The sequence below is a fragment of the Amblyomma americanum genome, chromosome 11 (genome assembly GCF_052857255.1).
Source record: "Amblyomma americanum isolate KBUSLIRL-KWMA chromosome 11, ASM5285725v1, whole genome shotgun sequence".
NCBI classification, from domain to species: domain Eukaryota; kingdom Metazoa; phylum Arthropoda; class Arachnida; order Ixodida; family Ixodidae; genus Amblyomma; species Amblyomma americanum.
The window spans coordinates 98,549,311-98,569,929 of record NC_135507.1 but is presented as its reverse complement, the minus strand read 5'-3'; positions in this window follow the sequence as shown (position 1 = coordinate 98,569,929).

Sequence of the window (20,619 nt, the reverse complement as noted above, 5' to 3'; positions counted from 1 at the left end):
TGCGCACTGGTCACCAGTAAGAGCTCTACGCACATGAAAGTAAAACTTTCTAATTTAGACCACCTGGGTATCTTTAACCTGCACTTGCATCGCACAGAACGCGGGCGCGTTTCGCCTGCATCGAAACGCGGCCGGCGTGGCCTGGTTCGAACCCGGTACCCCGTATCAGTAGCCGAGCGCCCTAGCTACTGAGCCACCGTGGTCGATCAACACATTTAACTTCTTGTCAAAGCTGTGCTTTCTGCGTGCGACGCTAGAAGCGCTCTCCACTCCATACTACCACTCGCCTAATTCTTGCATTCCATCCGCATCGTCGGAATGGAAACACTTGCCAGCTGATGTGGCGTTCAATGACGATCTGTGATATTTAAGGAAATGTTAAGTCCCGGCTTTTCTTGCACTTAACTTCTGTGCCCTTGCATTCGTAGTGCCGCATGAATTTTCTGTCTTGGTGATTTGTGGTTTGCGGTATTGGTTTTTGTTTGTTTTTTCTTTCCGTTTTTCATGTCGGTGCACCATTGATGAAATGTGTAATACACAATGTAGGGAACCATACGTATAGTGTAGTAATTCGTGAACGAATTTCCATTTATTGCCACCTGAGTTATTGTACGCCTTGTTCCACTCCCCTAAATGATGTCCCCAGGGCCAACATGGTTTTTGAAGTAAATGGGTGAGCTCTTGTCGGTTTTCGGTTCATTTATCGTGAACGAAACGCGGGATGTTCGGACGGAACAGCGATATAACGCTTTAAGAGAAAATGATGGGGCTCTAAAAACATTTACTGAATGATTTTGCGAACGAAGCCGTGAACGCCATCGGAAGCACCGAGCTTCTCTTAGCGAGCGCTTAGAGGAGGCGTTAAATGTAGAAAAATTGCCGGTCGTTTAGCTGTGGTTAACACTGGTCGAAGGCGAAAAGCTGCATCTCCCTAGCTACGTTTGTGGCGGAACGACTGCCGCTCTCCACGGCAGGCGTCGCATCGATCGCACTTAGCGTTCCGCTGAACGGATTAAATTGCACCGTTCGTTCTGTGGTTGTGCGTTTGGGAGGTAGTTCTGTGCAGCGCGTGCAACTGTCTCTCTATGTTCTGAGAACTCTGAGAACAAAATTGCATCGGCGTTTTTTAATAATAATAATAATAATAATGATTGGTTTTTGGGGAAAGGAAATGGCCCAGTATCTGTCTCATATATCGTTGGACACCTGAACCGCGCCGTAATGAACGCGCTAAGGAGAGAGTGAAAGAGGAAAGGAAGAGGTGCCGTAGTGGAGTGCTCCGGAATAATTTCGACCACCTGGGGATCTTTAACGTGCGATGACATCGCACAGCACACGGGTGCCTTAGCCTGGCGTTTTTTGAAGAACCGACTTTCATGACCGGCGCCTGCGATGGCGGCAGACGCTTTCCCGCTTGACCGAAAGTCAAGGTCAGGGTCAAAGGTCAACGTCGTGATAGTTGGTGTAAGAGCCGCTGGTGTCGCTGCTGTAGCTGACTAGCACCAGCTATGCTCATGGTTTGATCTCCAGCTACATTAAAGGTCAAGCTTGCGGCCCCGCGTACCTCTAGCTACATTAAAGGTCAAACTTGCGGCCCGCTGACGGCTCGAAACGCTGGCGTAGTGAAGCTTTTCGCTTCAAAATTCAGGGATCACGAATAATTGGTGCCCAACTCTCTATTTCAACATATGCGGTGTCTACCAAATGTGGGTGTTCACGTATAAAGGAGGAAACGCATCCAAAAGTAGTCCATGATTCCCCTCTCCTTAACGCATCCTATAAGCCTCTGCTATCCTGAGGCAGTAGTTGTGTCGGACAATCAGGGCGTTGCTTAAATGCGCGCTTGATGGAGCAAAAACGTTCCCTGAAGCGTGTCCGTGTTCAAAGTTGAGCTTGAATTGTGACGGAGACGATTGCACAGCATCTTTAGACCACAGTGAAGCGTCTTACCGCACAAGATGTCAGGGAGATGTTGGAAGTATTTATCTTTGGCAAAGTGGACGCTATGTGCGTTAGTACACATTCTATCGAAATATTGTACCGCGAGACTCCGATATTGGAAAGCATATTGCGAGAATTACGAGATTCTTCATCTTATAAACGTGTGTTTAGTTCATTCTCCGCGAATAAATCTTCAGTAGCAAGTTAGAGCTCGTCCGGTCATGGAGGCTTTTGTCCTTATTACCTTTCGTTACATGCAAAAGGAACTAGCCTGTTTCTGTTGTATCGACCAGTTGGGGCCGGTCCGCAACGCTACTATCCTCAGTTTTTCAACATATCTAACGGTGTACCGAAGATTGGTGTTCACGTATATGAAAAGAGTATTGTGGACGACGAAGCAGTTGCACACGTTATGAAACTTTAGACAACAGGTTCACTGTGAACAGAGGCAGATGAAAGTGCAAATGGAGATAGATACTCGTTAGTGATAGACTTCCAAGTTCTGGTACAGGACGCTATACTTATCATTGGTTGCTTTCCGAGGGTAGTGACGATACTACGTTAACATGCCTGTGATCATCCGTTACAAGTTACTAAGCGGACAAACTACACTTACTGCGCGAAGTTTTTTACGTCCTATAAGTTTAAATAGGCATTAAGGAGTGTAAATACGTGTTTCAAATTCCAAATTATATTTCCCAATGTGATATATAAAACTATTATGTGTGTGCGTGTGTGCGTGTGTATGTGCGTGTGTGTGTGGGGGGGGGAGTTCGCGCGTGTGTGTGTGTGAAATGAAAATAAAAATTGGTTTTTGAGGAAAGGAAATGGCTCAGTATATGTCTTGCATATCGGCTGACACCTGAAGCGCGCCGTATGAGAAGGGATAAAGGAAGGAGTGAAAGAAGAAAGGAAGAAAGAGGTGCCGGAGTGGAGGGCTCCAGAATAGTTTGGACCACCTGGGGATTTTTAACATGCACTAACAGCGCAATATTACAGGAAAGAGCACCTCGCGCAGAGAGGCTGATAATAATAATAATTGGTTTTTTTGGGGAAAGGAAATGGCGCAGTATCTGTCTCATATATCGTTGGACATCTGAACCGCGCCGTAAGGGAAGGGATAAAGGAGGGAGTGAAAGAAGAAAGGAAGAAGAGGTGCCGTAGTGGAGGGCTCCGGAATAATTTCGACCACCTGGAGATATTTAACGTCATTATTAACGTGCACTGACATCGCACAGCACACGGGCGCCTTAGCGTTTTTCCTCCATAAAAACGCAGCCGCCGCGGTCGGGTTCGAACCCGGGAACTCCGGATAAGTAGTCGAGCGCCGTGCCCACTGAGCCACCGCTGCGGGTTAGAGAGGCTGCGCCGTGCGTGCACAGTGTGTGCCCGGTCACTGCAGCATCGCCGGCAACGAAAAAGCTGACGACCTCGCGACCGCTGCACATTAACTACCTCCCAGTGATCTGACCCTGGCCCTGTAGGACGTGCGTGCGGTCATCCACGACCATCTCCGAAAGCAGCACCCCGTCCCACGCATCTCAGGAGGTGAGCGCACCGATAGTATCACCACCTGTCGCGCACTTACACGGTCGCAACGCGCAATGATCCTCTGCGCGCGCATTTGCTGCGTGTGGCCCGGGAAACGACGGGAGCGTCACGGAATCGCGACGAATGATGTGTGTGACGGATGCGGTGCAGTGGAAACACTGGAGCACCCGCTTCTTCACTGTGCCGCATACGCCGATGGTCGTTGCGATATGCATGCGGCCTATAGTATGCTGGGCATATTACGAAACGCCCTCAAGACGCTATTAGGGCCGCATGGGAGTGCGCGCACCCGTGAGCGAACCTTGATGAGCCTCTGTGCTATCCTCGAAAAGACGGGCTTGATGTCCCGTCTGTTCTCCGACGTGTAGTTAAATGCAGTGGACCTTACGCTTCGCGAGTTCCAAGTTGGACGACTAACAAATGGACGCTGCACTCCAGTTTTATCGGTTAGAACGAGAAACGCAGACATCACAGATGAAGTTGCTATTGCACTCTCGTGTATCGAAACGCATCCAGCACCATAATTACTGATAGCAAGACGGCCATCTGGAACCTCGCCAAGGGAAGGGTGGCGGCAGAAACGAAGAAAATTCTGGAATCCAGGGAGATTTCCCGCAAGATAAAAGTTATTTGGACGCCTGAGCACGAATCGGCACCGGGGAATGAAGCCGCACTCGCGCTCGCTCGAGGCGTCTACTATCGGGCGAACGGATAGCGGTCGACGACCCGTTAGCCGAGAAGTGGTTGAACATCTTGAGAGATATTTGCGACCACTACAAACTAAGTTGACAATCCTACGCCACACCGCACAAACCGCTGGACAACGAACAAGCCAGGAGCCTGAGAAGATTCCAGGCGGGCAACTATCTGAACCCACTTTGGCTATACCTCCTTAGCATAGGCGGCCGAGCACACGACAGATGTAAACAATACTCCCAGAGAGGGACACTAAACCACATAATCTGGCAATGCCCCTACTCACCTGGGGCTGCCGTAAACATTCCTAATGAGGAAGCTTGGGAGTCTCTCCTTCGAAGCTCGAAACTCGAAGAGCAGCTCTTAGCCATCCGCCTGACGACCAAGGCCTCGAAGAAAAAACGGTTCGCCACACAGGTCTCTAAGCGCGGAGCCCCCTGCTCCCTCCCGGGTCTGCGTACCTGAGTTTGGAAGGTAGGGGTGCCTCCTATATCGATTGGAATGAAAGTTTTTTCTATCTCTCTCTCTCAAAGAAAGCAGGCTGCGGAATGGGCCACAAAATGAAGCATGCGCCCTGCAGAACAGAAGTTGTTCACGAGATAATAATAATAATAATTGGTTTTGTGGGGGAATGGAAATGGCGCAGTATCTGTCTCATATATCGTTGGACATCTGAACCGCGCCGTAAGGGAAGGGTAAAGGAGAGAGTGAAAGGAGAAAGGAAGAGAGAGGTGCCGTAGTGGAGGGCTCCGAAATAATTTCGACCACCTGGGGATCTTTAACGTGCACTGACATCGCACAGCACACGGGCGCCTTAGCGTTTTTCCTCCATAAAAACGCAGCCGCCGCGATCGGGTTCTAATTACGAGATACCACTGAGCTGCGATTCCGTATATGATGGAAAACGGGACGCTGCGTTATTAAGCGTCTTCAAAAGCGTAGCAATTCTGTGAACAATTATTTGAGCACCAACGCGCCCTCATACAACAGGTCCGCAGGGCTGCTCAAGCCAGTGAAGCACTGGAATGAGGGCCCCACACATAAGCTCTCCCAACTCCCTTTCACTTTAATAAATATTTTCCTCCTTCTCCTTGTGGGCAGCACCTTGCTATTAGATACTGCCACTCTTGTGAAAAGAAGGAAAATGAAAATTGTACGCTACTTTTCAAGCATGCAATGATTATAGGCCGCGCAAGGGTTGTGAAATCATTGAAGCCTTGCATATATAAGTGAAGGGCCTCAAAAGTGGGTTACTAAGGCACCGATACACCTATGCAAGAAAGAAAATTGCTTTTTTTGGGGAAAAGACGCAATATCTGTATGGCATTTCGGCGGACAGCTGAACCGCACCCTATGGAAAGGAATAAAGGAGGGACTAAGAGGAAAAATAAGAAAAATGTGCCATAGGGCGGGGGGCGGGAAAGTTTTGACCAGCTGAGGATATTTAACGAGCACTGACATCGCATGGCTCATGGGCGGCTTAGCGTTTCGCTTCCATGGAAATGCGGCCGCCGCGGTCGCGTTCCATCCCGGGTACTCCGGATCAGTAGCCGAGCGCCATAGCCAATGAGCCACCGCAGGGGGTGTACAAGAGCTTCATTGTCTGGGCTTGATAAAATAATTTCGCTGGGTGTAGTGCTGTGAGTGCTTGTCACGCATGCTGGGGGATGGAAGGAGGTGGTGGTGGTGGTGAAAAGCATTTATTTATCTATATATACAGAGAGGTGCTCGGGGAGAGGTCCGTAGTGGGTCTCACTCCTTACAGTGAATGGTGGAGTCCCTCATTCTGGGAGCCCGTTGGTCCTGACCGCTGCGCAGGTCCGCCGAACCAGGGCCTGTTGGGCCGATAGTTCCTGGCAGCCGAGCAGAGCCGCCTCCCAGCCCTCTCGGGAAGGGGAAGGGGTGATGAGGGAAGAGAAAGATTTTGCCTGCATGCCCATACCATGTGAAAGGTGTCGGCTGCCTCCCCACACAATGGGCAGCGGCCGTCAAAAGAAGAATCAAACTGCTTGAGAGTGTTTGTAAATAGCCTAAGGAGAGTTCGTTCGCCAGCTTTACCCATTCCCTTCATAGGAACCGGGTAGCGCCGGTGTTCGGGAGGATAGTGCTCAGTAATATCTTTGAAAGAAAGAAGCGGCCGGTGATCTGGGTTAAGGTCCGCCCAAGGAACTCCTGGTACCCGGTAAGTGAGTGTCGGGCTGCCTGATGGGCGGCTGCGTCACCTGGCATGCCTTGGCGGCCGGGGACCCATATGATTGAGGGATGAGTTGGATAGAAGTAGCGAGTACCCTGGTGAAGAATTTGGTGAGCAAGTGGAGTGATTCAACCAAACTCAAAGCTACGACAGGCTCCCCGAGAGTCTGTGAGGATGAATTTAGAGTCGCGATTGGAGGCTGCGAGGGCGATCGCTACCTCCTCCGCATGAGGTGAGCGGGCGCTCGGACCGAGAGGCCGTCCACTTGTTTTCCCTCCTGTATTACTGCAGCCGCGTACCATTCCCCCCTGGAGTGGGTGGGGCCTGCTATGCCGACGTAGAAGACGTGTTCCTTTGAGCCATAGTGGCGGTGCAGGCCATCCGGCCGCACCTCGCGCCGGCCATTATGGTCCTGCTTGTTCATATTAGTCGGAAGGAGTCTAACGTAGAGGGCGCGTCTCCAGATTTCGGGCACTCAAACCCGTTCCATCCTATTGTGGTCATGTCTGATATGTAACCGGTCCAAGAGTCCGCGGCCGGATACTGTCTGGCCGACACGCGCGCATATTTAACGCGATGCGCCTCGCGAAGTTCCCGATAGGTGTTCACCAACCACAACGCGAGCAGTCGCGCTTTGGAAATGGAGATCGGGAGGTGGAGGGTTCTCTTGAACATTTTGTGGAGTAAAACCTCCAAGCAATCTTCGTCCTGTTTCCGTAAGCGGAGGTAAGGTGTCGAGTACAATACTCGGCTAATTACGAAGGCATGGGCGAACCGCACCGCATCCTTACTTCTGTACCCCCCTCACCTGTTGGCAACGCGGCGAACCATTCGGCCCACCTGGTCGCCGACATTGCGGAGTTTGGCAAGGGTCGTGTCTGCGTTGCGTTGCTGATGAATGAAGAGACAGAGCATTTGGAGCTCCTGCGCTTCATGGATGGGGCCGCTGGCGAGGAAAGCTGAACGGAGATTTTGCATTTCAGAGAATGTCAGAAATTCATACTTGCACGGGGAGCACTGGAGGCCGTAGTACGTAGCATAGTGGTCTACTATGCTCGCCGCTGCTTGCAGGCATTCCTCCATCTCTGCTATGTTTCGCGTAGTCGCCCAGATGGTGATGTCAGCGGCATACAGTGCATGCTGAACACGGTCGACACCCGCCAGCTGTGCCGGGAGGTGCATCATGACAATATTAAAAAGAAGCGGCGACAACACAGCGCCTTGCGGTGTGCCCCTCGTCGCCATCTCAAACGGGCCGTACTCAGTCTCTTGTATGCGTATATAGGTCAAGCGGCCTGTTAAGAAATGTTTGATGTGGTTGAATGTACGAGGGCCGCAGTTGGCCTCGCTAAGATGTTTTAATATGACGCCGTGTTTAACATTGTCAAACGCACCCCTCAGATCGAGTGCTAGGACTACCTTGTCATTGTGTGGGTGTTCTGTGGGTTCGAGTACCTCCCGACGAACCTGTAAAAGGTTATCTTGTGCGGTCTTATGAGGTCCGAAGCCGAACTCGGTGTCGGTGAAGCAAGGAGGCGTCGTCACTCCATTAAATCAATTAGGTTTGTGCTTGTCCTGTCGACTGTTCTTCTGTGTCCTGACCATTCCATAGTTTTATGCTTTATAATTATTTATTTAGGCGGAAGTAAGCGAATTTTTAGGTTGGAGACTTTAACTAAGCACGCGCCAACTGAGATAGGGTTAGGGAGCTCGGCTACTGAGCCGCAGTACCCGGGTTGACACCCGACCGGGGCGGCAGCCTTTCGATGGGGGCGAAACGCAAAAGGCGCCCGTGTGTTTTGCGATGTCAGTGTACGTTAAGGTAGGTAGGAAGGTAGGGGGGGGGATCGGTGGGTGGGTAGGTGTGTAGGGTAAGGTAGGTAGAGTAGGGTAGAGTAGGTAAAGTTAGGTTGATAGAGTAGGTAGAGTAGAGCAGGGTAGGTAGGGTAGGGAAGGTATTGTAGGTTAGATAGGGTAGGTAAGGTACGGTACGTACGGTACGATAGGTAAGGTAGGGTAGGTACTTAGGTTAACTTTAGCTCTAGCGCAACTGCTTGTATGCGTTTCAGATGAGGCCATCTCTGCAACGGTCGGTTAACCCTATTCCAGGGCTGCGCTGGATGCTGCCGTCAGCTGAGCTCGCCGTATCAGACTGATGTGGTCATCGCGGCATTCGCTGGAGAGCATGCCCTCCCATTGCTCCGCACTTGGGTTTGGCAGAACTGCAACGGCGTCGACTTCTTGACATGGCCATGTTATGTGATTAAGTGTAGCCTTTTCATACCACCACAGACAATTGTGTTCGTAAAGTTTGGGGTGAATTTTGCTTAGTGTGTTTAGGCTTGGATATGACCCCGTTTGTAGTTGTCTCCATGTGACAGCTTTTTCTTTGTTTAAAGATTTGTGTAGCGATCGGCCTTTGCCTCTCTGCGCTCTTTGCGCAGGTTAGGGTCCATGTTTCTTGCTATAGGTGCTACCCTGAGCATGCTGCGGTACTCATCGGGGTTTTTTAGGTTTTCGATATTTCCCGAATTCACTTGGTGTAGCACAGTTTCTTTAAAATACTCTGCCTGTGGGGGTCTGCTGTTGTCTGCACAATTGGGCGACGCGCTGCGCTTACCGTTTTTCTTCGAACATGTTGTGCAGTCCGAGGGCCAAGAGCTTTTCAGTTGAGGTGTTATGAGATAGGTTTTAAACGCTTTGCGTAAAATCGCCTCCGCCTGTTCTATTTCACTCTTGATATTGTTGAAGTACAGGAGACTGTACGTCGCCCGGCTGACCACTAGGCTCCTGAGCGGCTTGAGTGTGTATTCTTCTCGCATGCCATGACGTCCATATGAGATGTGCGTAATCGTGCGCGCCACTTGGAGTACAGATGCTTTTACCGGCGCAAGGGCATGAGTACAGCGTTGATTTGATTGTGTCCACGTCCCTAGGACTCGTATGAGTATCTTCTCTTGTATTGGCTCTCCCTCGAGGTAGACTGAGAGATCCGCGCAGGGTGTAAATTATTTCGAGCCGTCCACAACTGCACCTCTTTCTTACTACTTTCACTTCCTACTTTTACCCCTGCCCCCGTAGGGGGGCGTCTGCAGCGTGCAGGCGTTAGTGAGTTGCGACACCACGGGTTCCCGAGCATCAGCAGGGACGTCCCGGCAGGGGGATGATGCTGATCAGTGCATCACCACGGACACGAGCAGCCGCGCCTAGCCGTGCGTGGCATCGCTGTATCCGGGGGAAATGCGATCCTGGTGGTTGAGCCGATGCCGATCGTTTGGACCTTTGAGGCCGCTGGGAAAAGGCAACACACCACTTTGGCCCCAGCTTCCTGTAGACGGCACCTCTGGCCTCACCCTTCCAGGAGGAAATTGGCAGTCGCCTTTTCCCATCCTCCCCTCCATCTTTCACCTTCGTATGTTCTTTCTCGCATCTCACCTGTCTCCTATGGACGTCTTAGTTTTTTCCTTTTTCCTGGCTGCGAGGGTTGAGCTTGTGCGGCCAACCACCCCGAGCTGCGTGATATTTTGTTATAGAAGTGGTGCACAGCTGGCGTGTGCCGGGCTTGTTTTCAAGTTTCTGTCCCTTCTCTTAGTTGGGCTTCATGGTGGGTGGCTGGCATCACGGACGAAGAACATTTTTCTTCCATGGCTGCCTCCTTACTTTCAAATGATCGCCCTCTGAAAAAGGGGCGGAGCGATGTAACCTGTCAGTTATTCAATGAAAAAAACACCTTTCGCAACATTCCACATCGTTCATAGTGAACGGAAAGAAAAACCAGCCAGACTCATATCCCTTTTCACAGTCTCAAAAGTCCTCACAAATTCCTTAGGTCCGAAGTACAAGGTGACAAAATTGGCTACTGGAGACCTCCTACTAGAACTTGTCGACATCATCCAAATCTCGAAACTAGCAGATATTGAATCTTTCGGGGACATCCCTGTGTCCGTAACACCCCACAGATTGTTAATCACAGTACGTGGTGTCACCTACGACAACGATTTTTTACACTTGACAGAAGAGGAAATGCTGGAAGGAGTGTCCGAACAAAATATAACCAATGTATATGAACGATAATACGAAACTAAAACAAAGAAATTCCAACAAAACACCTGGTACTGACATTTGGTTCCTGCACCCTGCCCGAATCAATGCAGATAGGGTACGCAAATATGTCCGTCCGACCATATATCCCTAACACTACATTATGCTTGAAATGCCAGATGTTTGGCCACGGCTCCTCAAGCTGCCGCAGCCGCGATAAATGCGCAAATGTGTCTCCAATTCATTCATTCATTCATTCATTCAGAATTTATTTCAGACAACGAAGAGGTTGTCCAGGGTGACGTGGCAAAAGGCATACATTGCCTGACGAGGCCACGCCACCCGGATGACAGGCGGCACCACTGGCTACACAAAATCAAGAAGAGCATTACATAATAGAACACACTTTCAGTATTTTACACAATATATTAAGACATCTTTACGAAACACTGGCTTTACAAAACACACACAGCAAACATTAACCAGAATTCGACCAGAGCAATATTTCCAAAACATACACTAGTGATAGGTATACGTTAAGTTTTTATCTTTAAGGTTCATTTATGAGCATTGCTTTAATTAACATTTTGTATTTACGTATAGAGGGGGTAGTGCGTGCAGTATCCAGAATAATAGGGTATTGGTTAATTAAGTCAGGCATTTGCCATCCTAACCTCTGAAAACCATAATTTGCGCGTACACGAGGTGTTTCCATACATTGTTTTCGAAGTTCGTATGTGCTCAGTTTAGTATGATAGGTGGTTTCGAAGGTTATTTTGTCTAGTTTGTACTGGCGTAATATTTCGAGACATAGTTTGTATGTGTGCAGTTTACTTATTTCTAATATTCCATAAGACCTAAACAAAGGCCGGCAGCTGCGCAATAACTGTATTTTCCCAACAGCTCGTAATGTCCGCTTTTGAATTGCAAGGAGGGAATCTCGATTTGTCTGCGTCGTCGTTAACCACACAAGGGAGCAGTAGCTTAAACGGGAATGTATTAATGAATAGTATATTTGCCGCTTTACGGACGCCGGGAGATAATATCTCAGTTTGTTTAAAATGCCAACCGCCCGACAAAGATCACTGCGAAGCTGATCAACATGCGAGTTCCAAGAGAGATTTTCTTGAAACAAAACACCTAGAAAACGAATTTGTGAGCACTGTTGCAGCTGAGTGTTTTCAAAGTTTAAGTTTAGGTTGTCAGGAGCTTTTACACCTTTTGCCCTGAAGAGAATGTATTTGGTCTTACTAGCATTTAATTGCATCCTGTTTAGTTTTAACCATGTACTCAAACCAGTCAACCAATAGTTAGCCTTTCTTTCGAGCGCGTAGGGGTCAATACTTGAGAAAAAGATATTTGTGTCATAAGCGTACAACACTAGGTTTTCGCTGCCTGGTATATTCACAACATCATTCAGGTATAAAATAAAGAGTACAGGTCCGAGAATAGATCCCTGGGGCACACCATATTTTATTGTTTTTACATGTGAGGCTGCAGCATTTATGACAGTAAATTGCTCTCTTGACGTTAAATAGTTCTCAATTAAGGTCAACGACGCGCCACGGAATCCGTAAAATGGAAGCTTTCTTATTAGAACATTGTGCTGAACGCAGTCAAATGCCTTTCTGAAGTCGAGGAAAATTCCCAGGGTGTGTGCCTTTTCTTCAATGTTGTTTAGAATTTTTTCCTTTATCCCAAGGAGTGCGGTTTCGGCTGATCTATCTTTCCTAAAGCCAAATTGCTCATCGGCTATAATATTTTGCGCGGTGAGAAATCGGACGAATCTTTTGTTTATAACCTGTTCGGCTACCTTTGCAAATACTGGTAGTACTGATATGGGCCTATAATTTGTTAGTTCGTTCGCGGGGCCACCCTTGTGCACAACAGTCACTTTGGCCAGTTTCATTTTCTGCGGAAAAACGCCCGTAGATAAAATAATGTTGCAAATGTGAGAGAGTGGGCAACTGATTATTTCACCTACAGCCTAAATCCGAAGACTGTGATGCTGCACCACGCTGCGCAAATTGCGAAGGCGATCATGCCTCTTAATCAAGGTCGTGTCCTGCATGGAAAAAAGAAAAACATTATTGCCATCAAGACCAAAACGATTGTAATATTTAAAGAGGCAAGAAATCGTTACGCAATGACTCAGAGCACATTTTCTTTCACCGCACATACAAACTTCGCCGATGTGGTGCGTGGGGGCGCCGCACCACACCGGCCTTCGGCACCTGCCCAGCTCACACCTAGTGAAGCTGATTCAGGGCCATCCGCGCCCCAGGCAGACGCAGCGAGAGCTGCTATGGCACCCCTAAAAACGGGCCCGCTGGCCTCCAAGTCGGCAGCCTGGAAGGCTTCCCCCGTTTGGGAGAACTCCACAACACCGCTGCCCGCGGTTCCCCGCGGAACTCCGGCGCCTCTACAGAGGCGGTGTATACAAGTCAGAGCTCGCCTCTGCCGCAACGGCGGCGCAGCTGTCTTGACCGAAAAAAACAAAAAAATCCCGATAACAGGCCCTCAACAAGGAGGAACCTGAGGCCCTGAATACATCCCTCTAAAAATTTATTATGGCGTTTTTTATCCACTGGAACTGCCGTGGAAGTTTAGGATGCAACAGATATCTTACATTCTCAGTCTCCTGTAGCACTGTGCCTTCAGGAGACCAATATGGGAATGAATTTAACCAAAAATATTTTTTAAAAGTGTAAAGTCTTTCGCCGTGACAGTGAGGAAGCGAATAGGCTCTCTGGAGGCGATTCTATTGTACGTAAGAGCGGTGCTTCAACCCATGAACTAAAGCTCCAGACGAATTATGAAGCCGTTGCAGTCACCGTCCTTAGCTTTATAACAATTACCGTATGTTCATTATATCTTCAATCAAACCTCTCAGTAACACAGCATGACATAGAAACACTTTTTAGTCAGCTACCTGAGCCATATCTGGTAGTTGCGGATTTTAATGCGCACTCCCCGTTTTGGGGAAGTGAACAGACACTAGGGGCCGAATAATAGAAGAGTTTATTCTGTGCAATAGAGTTTGCCTACTCAATACAGGCAAACCCACATATTGCTCTCCAGCCTCAGGAAAAGTGAGTGTCATAGACGTGTCTTTTAGCCCATCTGTTTTTGTGGATTTTAAGTTGGATGTTATTGATAACCCGTACGGATGCGATCACCTTCCTGTGGTGATTAACTTTTCATCTCTTGACACAATTACTTTCTTAACAGCTCCGGATGCAAAAACAAGTATACAAGACTAGGCAAACATTTAGGTGAACATTTCTAAAACATTTCTAGTTCTTCACACTACACCGAATCATTTTTAATGTGTAAACATGCAGTGGAGGAACATAAACGTCATACAACTGGTTGCACAAACGAACTGCACTATTGTTTGATAACAATCCAATAAATAAACAGAGTTTGGCAGGCATCCGTCTGATTCGATGCCTTCCCGCAAAGGCTGTCCAGCGTCCAGGACAAGGAGAACCACATATGCGTTGGCAGGAAGTAACGTAGTCCTTAGCACGTCTGGCCGCGGAACGGAATTATGGTGGCTCGAATTCCAGCGTGCACAAAGATTTTTTCTTATCGAGTTGTTGAAGAGCGTGATATCGGACGGACAGGCTCGTGGCCGCGAGTATGAGCCATTAAAGGCTTTCGCCTTAATACCGGACCTCAACCTGTGCCTTCGCCAGTGCGAATGTCCGGACACCGTAGAGTATCAGTTACGGGTCCAATTGGACTTATTTTTAGAAATGTGGCGGAGAGTTTGAAGGATGCTTCACTCCCGCCACCGGATGGCCCAGTATTACACTACCTCCGGGATCGACCTTGTCTTTAGCGCGTCTTTACTATCCTGTCTTTCTATCCCATCTTTCAACTCTCCTACTATCTGCACGTGGTAGCGATAGTGGCTCGGCTAGAGCCAGTGAGCAGGCCTGTGCACTTTCCTCTTCTTTCTCCCTGGCAACAACAGACAGACAGACAGACAGACAGACAGACAGACAGACAGACAGACAGACAGACAGACAGACGGACGGACAGACAGACAGACAGACAGACGGACAGACGGACAGACGGACAGACAGACAGACAGACAGACAGACAGACAGACAGACAGAGACATACAGACTTCAAGGCGGTAGGCGCCCGCTTACCGTGAGGTATAGAAAAGCAGACTAATCACGTGGTAATACATCGCATGAGCGATAGATTGTGCTGCCAAACAGCTAACGCTTATTACTTAAACGTGTTCCAGACGGTGACGGCATAACTTTTTCCTCGGACGCCGTCGTATATTGTATGAAAATAACTGAAATTGAAACTCAACCGATGGAGGCGAATGCAAGAGACTGCACTGAGCGCCGTGAATGCACGCTAAAGAACCCTGGTGGTAATGTTCCCCGCTTTGGTGCGTTAAATCTGATAATCTAAACAAAAGCAAACAAATAACACTTCAAAAATCTAGCGAGCACTTGAAATTCTCATCAGTGTTTATGTCCCACACTTCTTACTCTTTTCCTTCTTTTTTTGCCTTCTGTGAATGTGAAGGACAAGCTCCCTTGTGAAAGATTTCCAAGTGTTGTGTATGAGATTGACTGCGCAGATTGCTCATCAACATATATCGGTTAAACAAAGGACTTCAGGAGACACCTGAGAGAGCACCAGAACGACGTCCGAAACCAGAAAGCAGCATCTAACGCCATCCCCGAGCATGTGCAAGAATCCGGCCACAAGATTAAATGGAATCAAATAAAAATATTGACAACAAAAAAGAACACATCAGAACGGCAGAATCTTGAGTCCCTTATCATACAGACATCGTCTAACGCATTAAACAGGAACGACGGAACTCTGCATCCTATCTATGCTAAATCGTTAAAAATGCTACTGGGTGCTACAAAACAACGAATCCATGCACCGATTGCTTCATAGTGAACAAGGGAGCCGTAGTGCTCCCGAAACGTCTTTTCATCTTTTGACTTTGGCCAGTGACCAGCCATCTGCATCACCATGATTCCTGACCAGACGGTAAGCCGTCAAACCCTCGACTACACTCTACATTGCGCTTTGCTATTTATTTTTCGTATAGTACGCGAACAGTGTTGTGTCAGACTGAAGCAAATATCAACCGACGTATGACGCTATTTGTCACAGGCTGCGTATAAATACACCCGCAGTACCACGTGTTTTGAAGCATTTCGCTCCTTCATGCATAGCCGCCGCGGTGGCTCAGGAGATACGGCTTTAGCGTGCTTTAGCTTTACGTGCTTTAGCGTGCCTTAGCGCACTGAAGATACGATCCAAGAGGAGCTTCGTGGAAACGTACGCGTTAGAGCCTCACTAAACATCTGGCGCGTGCTATCTGTTGTCTTAACCTGGCGATACTGAACGATAGACTTGTCCCGCTCGATGTATCTGTAAAAGAAAACATGTGTAAAGGGGATGTTTCGGCGAATAGGGGAGCACAATAAGGATGGTTCACTGCACATGGCCCGAGTACAGGGACACGCTGTTAGGTAGTGCAGACAAATAGTTTTGGGATTGTTTCCATGGCCTCTACTCTTCTGCTGGCTCCTGTATGCCCGGTGTTATGCGAGCACGAATGAAGAATCATATGCCTGTTCAGTTGAGTTTCTTATATCAAGGAGAAATGCACATTTCGTAAATTTCGTACAGAGAACGATGATTGTCTGTGGCCTGTATTTGGATAGTTGTGCTTTGCAAGGAATGTTTCGCCACCGCAAAGACGTAGAAACGCTGACATCCAGCTAAGGCATCGTGGCAGCACCGACTCCCTTCACCTGATCCACCTCAGCACTCATCTCGTAGAACAGCGGCGTCTGTTGAAACAAGGTATCACATCGGTGTTCGTTCGTGCTCCGCGTCCGAGATAGCGTGCGAACCACCCGCGTTTGTTATCAAGATTGTATGATTGTTACATTGTAACATACCCTTGAGGACCAATATTTTGGCAGGACAGTAGCGTTTACAGTAGCGTTATCTTGGTGTCTGTGTAGTGCACTGCTTTATTTGTTGTGCAGTCAGGGATAAAGTGTGGCTTCTTGAGTTTCCCCTTTGAAGCCCTCTCTCTGCTTAATAGACCTGCATGCTCAAAGAGCGCTTACCATTCTACACTGTAAGCACACCTTTGTGTGACATATTCCCAGCGCTCGCTTGTAGCGGCCACCAAAATATCAGTAATACGTTTGCTATACTATCAGCACTAATATGCTACCTTGGTTTTTCGCTGACAGTTTGAAAGCCGAGATGAACACTGTGAACCACGATCTAGCCATTCCACCTCATTCGTCGTCGCTGACACCATATTTTAGAACGATTACACCACTTCTTCGAGGGATGACACCGCTTTTCCAAGCACAGCCGTGGTATTGTTGCGGCACTTTTCTATTGTTTCAAGGCGCTGTATGGGGGAGGACGGGGGATGGCAGATGTCGTATTCGTTGTCCGGTGGGTGCCTGAAGCGGTATTCACACGATGCACACCGGCGTGACTGGATGTGTATAGGAGGAGCGCGACGCCACCGATCCGCCGAAGTCCGTCTTTGCTCTTGATCCCTCAAAATTTGCAATCACGCACTCTGTCGGCCCACTGAGCCATTAGGATCTTTGATGCATTGATATACTGATAATACACCAATACCGTCGTCCTGAAAGTCCTCAAGCAATACCTGAGGAGAGGCCGATGATGCCTGTTGAACATGCGAGTTCCTCTGGAATGAAGGGAATAAATCGAAACGACGCGAAGGATGTGCACTGCAGCAAGTCTGACACGCACTGCACATCCAAGGATCGGCACGAAATTACCATACTGCCGAAAGGGCGCACCTTAGTGATTTTCTGGTGGGGCCAGGTAACCGCCTTCAGCTCCTACTGAATCATCTTAGAGTTTTAAATTTTAGGGCTCCGTCTCTAATGGGCACAGGCGCCTCTGGAATGTCAGTGACGCCATTCCAACCGAATAAATCCAGGGGCAAACTTTGGGCCGTCAAGCTGGCGAACCAGAGAGCCGGTCCTTCACCCGGCAAAGGTAAAGACATAGCCCAACTATCGCTTCAACAATACAAAAACAACACCTAGAAAAAACTCCAACGCGTGGAACGGCCTCACCGTAGCGGGAGTCTAGTGGAGATCACAAGATCGAAGAACAGCGGCAGGAACCGGAAGTCACAGCACAGCGCCTGCACTCACTCGCTTTGTCTGGATCTTAGTTTTAACTTTCCAAATAGGACCGCTTCTTCTCGCAGCTTCTTCGTTTGTTTCTCCCTCTCTTCTTAAAGTGACAGTTTTAAGTGGTATACTGATAATTTTGGAGATCTAAATATTAATCACCTTGTTCCAATAGATCACTTCCTCTAGTTTTTTAGAATTAATATGGGCAGATAAATATTGAAACTACGTTCAAAGATATTGCTTTCAGTTCAGATTTAGTTACAGTGCATCATGAAGCGTTGAGGCGTTAACGCAGCGGTGGCGATTTTCATGATACAATAGACGACGTAATGTAAGATGACAGAAACTGCTCAGGCCTCGAAAAAAATTTAACTGAAATTGTAAACACGAGTGCGAAAGATTAAAAACTACAAGTACGGTAAATCACCTTGACCATCTGCAGTTTTTTTTTATTACACGTGTGCTCTTTTGATAGTAACATGATCTGGACAATATTAGAAAGCATAGAGAGAGGAATGAGGCAGTGGCGGACACAATTGCGCACGTTCTCTCGTGCTTCATGCGCCTAGCATACCAGGCCTTTAATAGTGCAGGCTGTCATGGAAGAGCAGTCACGTATTCCTAGTCCGTTAGATCATCGTACTCGAGTCCATTTGGTCTCCGAGATACGAAACCTCATCCGCTTCACCCACGATGACCCCTGCAATACATGCGGTGTCCTCTGCTCTAGAAAGGAGGATTTGGAAGAGCACCGGCTGAGCGAGCATCCGGTGAGGCTGCAAAGAAGGCCCAGCGGCGCCTTCTGCCCTTACTCCACCGATAAGATGTAAGCTGAGGTTTCACTCTGCATTGCGCTTTGCTATAAGACTCCAACAGTGGTAGCGTTCGACTGAAGCGAACATCAACCAATGTTTGGCGCTCTTTGTCACAGGCAACATAAATTTACGCCCGCAGTACCAAGTGTTTTGAAGCATTTCGCTCCTGCATGCAAGGGGAGGAGCTCGATAACTTTGCCTTCTTTTAGTTAAAGAGGAAATGCGCTTTTAAATTTGATTGCATGTCTTCGCTTTGCACGGCGGAGCTATCGTACCTTTCCTCTTCCTTCAGAAGGATCGAGTGACTAAAGCAGCGTTTTACTTGTGCGACATATGTCCTTACGGAGACGCACAGACCAGCACTAATGAGAAAATACGACAATAAACCAAAAAACTTAACCAGAAACGAAAGTGGGGAAGAAGCGGCCTGTTGCTACATAGAGGGGCTCCACTGACGTCGCTGCGCACGAAGAAATGGGCAGATTGAGTGTTCGTATGTTTGCGTCCCTTCTCGCTACTGAGTGCAGTGCTTGGCAATGCACTTGAGCGCGCGATATATTTCGGCGGTTTCTAATCATCAATACATGTGTGCACATAATGTTGTCATTTGATCTCAAATGGACTGTAAAAGAAAAAGAATGCGGTTTTAAGCGCTTATTATCCTGTCACATGACAGTGGCAGCTGCGCCAACTAGCGGCAATGCGTTTCTTCTGAAGCGATGTAAACGATGCTACATTATGCTGCACGGCAGCATGTGGTGTTTTTTTAACGCATGGATATTTCACTCTTCCTTTTTATAGGCGGCTATGTGGCTGTCTTGCTCAGTGTGCCATTTCTTCTCATTCTTTCTCTTTTGGTTGGTTTATGGGGGTGTAACGTCCCAAAGCTACTCAGGCTATGAGGGACGCCGTAGTGAAGGACTCCGGAAATTTCGACCACCTGGGGTTCTTTCACGTGCACTGACATCGCACAGCACACGGGCCTCTAGAATTCCGCCTCCATCTAAATTCGACCGCCGCGGCCGGGATCGAACTCTTTCTCTTTTCCGTCTGAGAGGCAATTTCAACAAGCACGCACCGACACACACGGGCTGGCGGCCTTTCGAGGGCGACGTCTGCGGGAAGGGCTTCATAGATCGAAAGAATTTCTTCAACCACAAGATGGTAAACTCAAGGGGGAGGCCCTACAAATGCCCTGACTGCGAGTGCCATTTCAAGAATGTTTACAAAATGGAGCGGCATCGCACAACAGTGCACGCTTTTGGCGACACGTCTAGGCCAGTTTGTCGTCACTACAGAAAGAGCTTTTCACGGAACGACAGCCTTAAGAGACACCTCCTGCAGATGCACCCGAAAGAGAGACCTAACACTAGCTCGCATGTCACTGCGGAAGAGGTTCCCGCGCCACACTGACGCGAAGTACGACAGTGGGAAGTGTTGGCTCCGGTAGCCCCTGCTTAGACACACTGTAATTTCACCACGGTTGGATTGAAAAGAACTGACCCCTAAGCAACGGCCAGCAAGGAAGGAGCAGGCCGTGTAGAAGTGCGTTGGTTGCAACGCCCACATGAGCGAAATAAAAAAAAAAACGCGAAGCGAACTGTGTTGTGCAACGCTGCTATAGGAGCTATATTTTTCTTTGTGGTACGGGGAGTAGGGAGTCCGGTAGCAGTGCACGCAGCGAGCAGGGCGACTAAGTGATCCTGTATATCGTTAAAGCTGCACGTTACCTGCGGCCTTGGATCAACCCAACGGCTGGCCATCAACGACGCAGACTGCCTGTGCCCTTTGGTCACCGTGACGCCAGTGCATACAACTGCGCATCCTCGTCTCTGCCTACGCTGACGGAGCAGCGTGCCCGGCTGCCTACATAAGCCTGGAAGCCCTGATTCGCTTTTCAGTCCGGCAGCAGTGCCTGCAACGAGCAAAACGAATAAGTTATCCTGTGTATCTTTACACGTAAGAACAAACGACTTAGATAGGTTATAATAATAACCTTACTTGTTGTACTGCTGCCGACAAGCAAAAAAAAATAATTTTTGTATTTTTGCTGCTTTTTGACGTGGGCACACGATGATAAAGAAAGAAGAAAAGGAACTCACAAGTGTGCTTTCTGACTTACTCTGGGAAATGCGGGATCAAATGAGGGCAATAAAAGATTATCTTCACTTCTGTAGCGGCA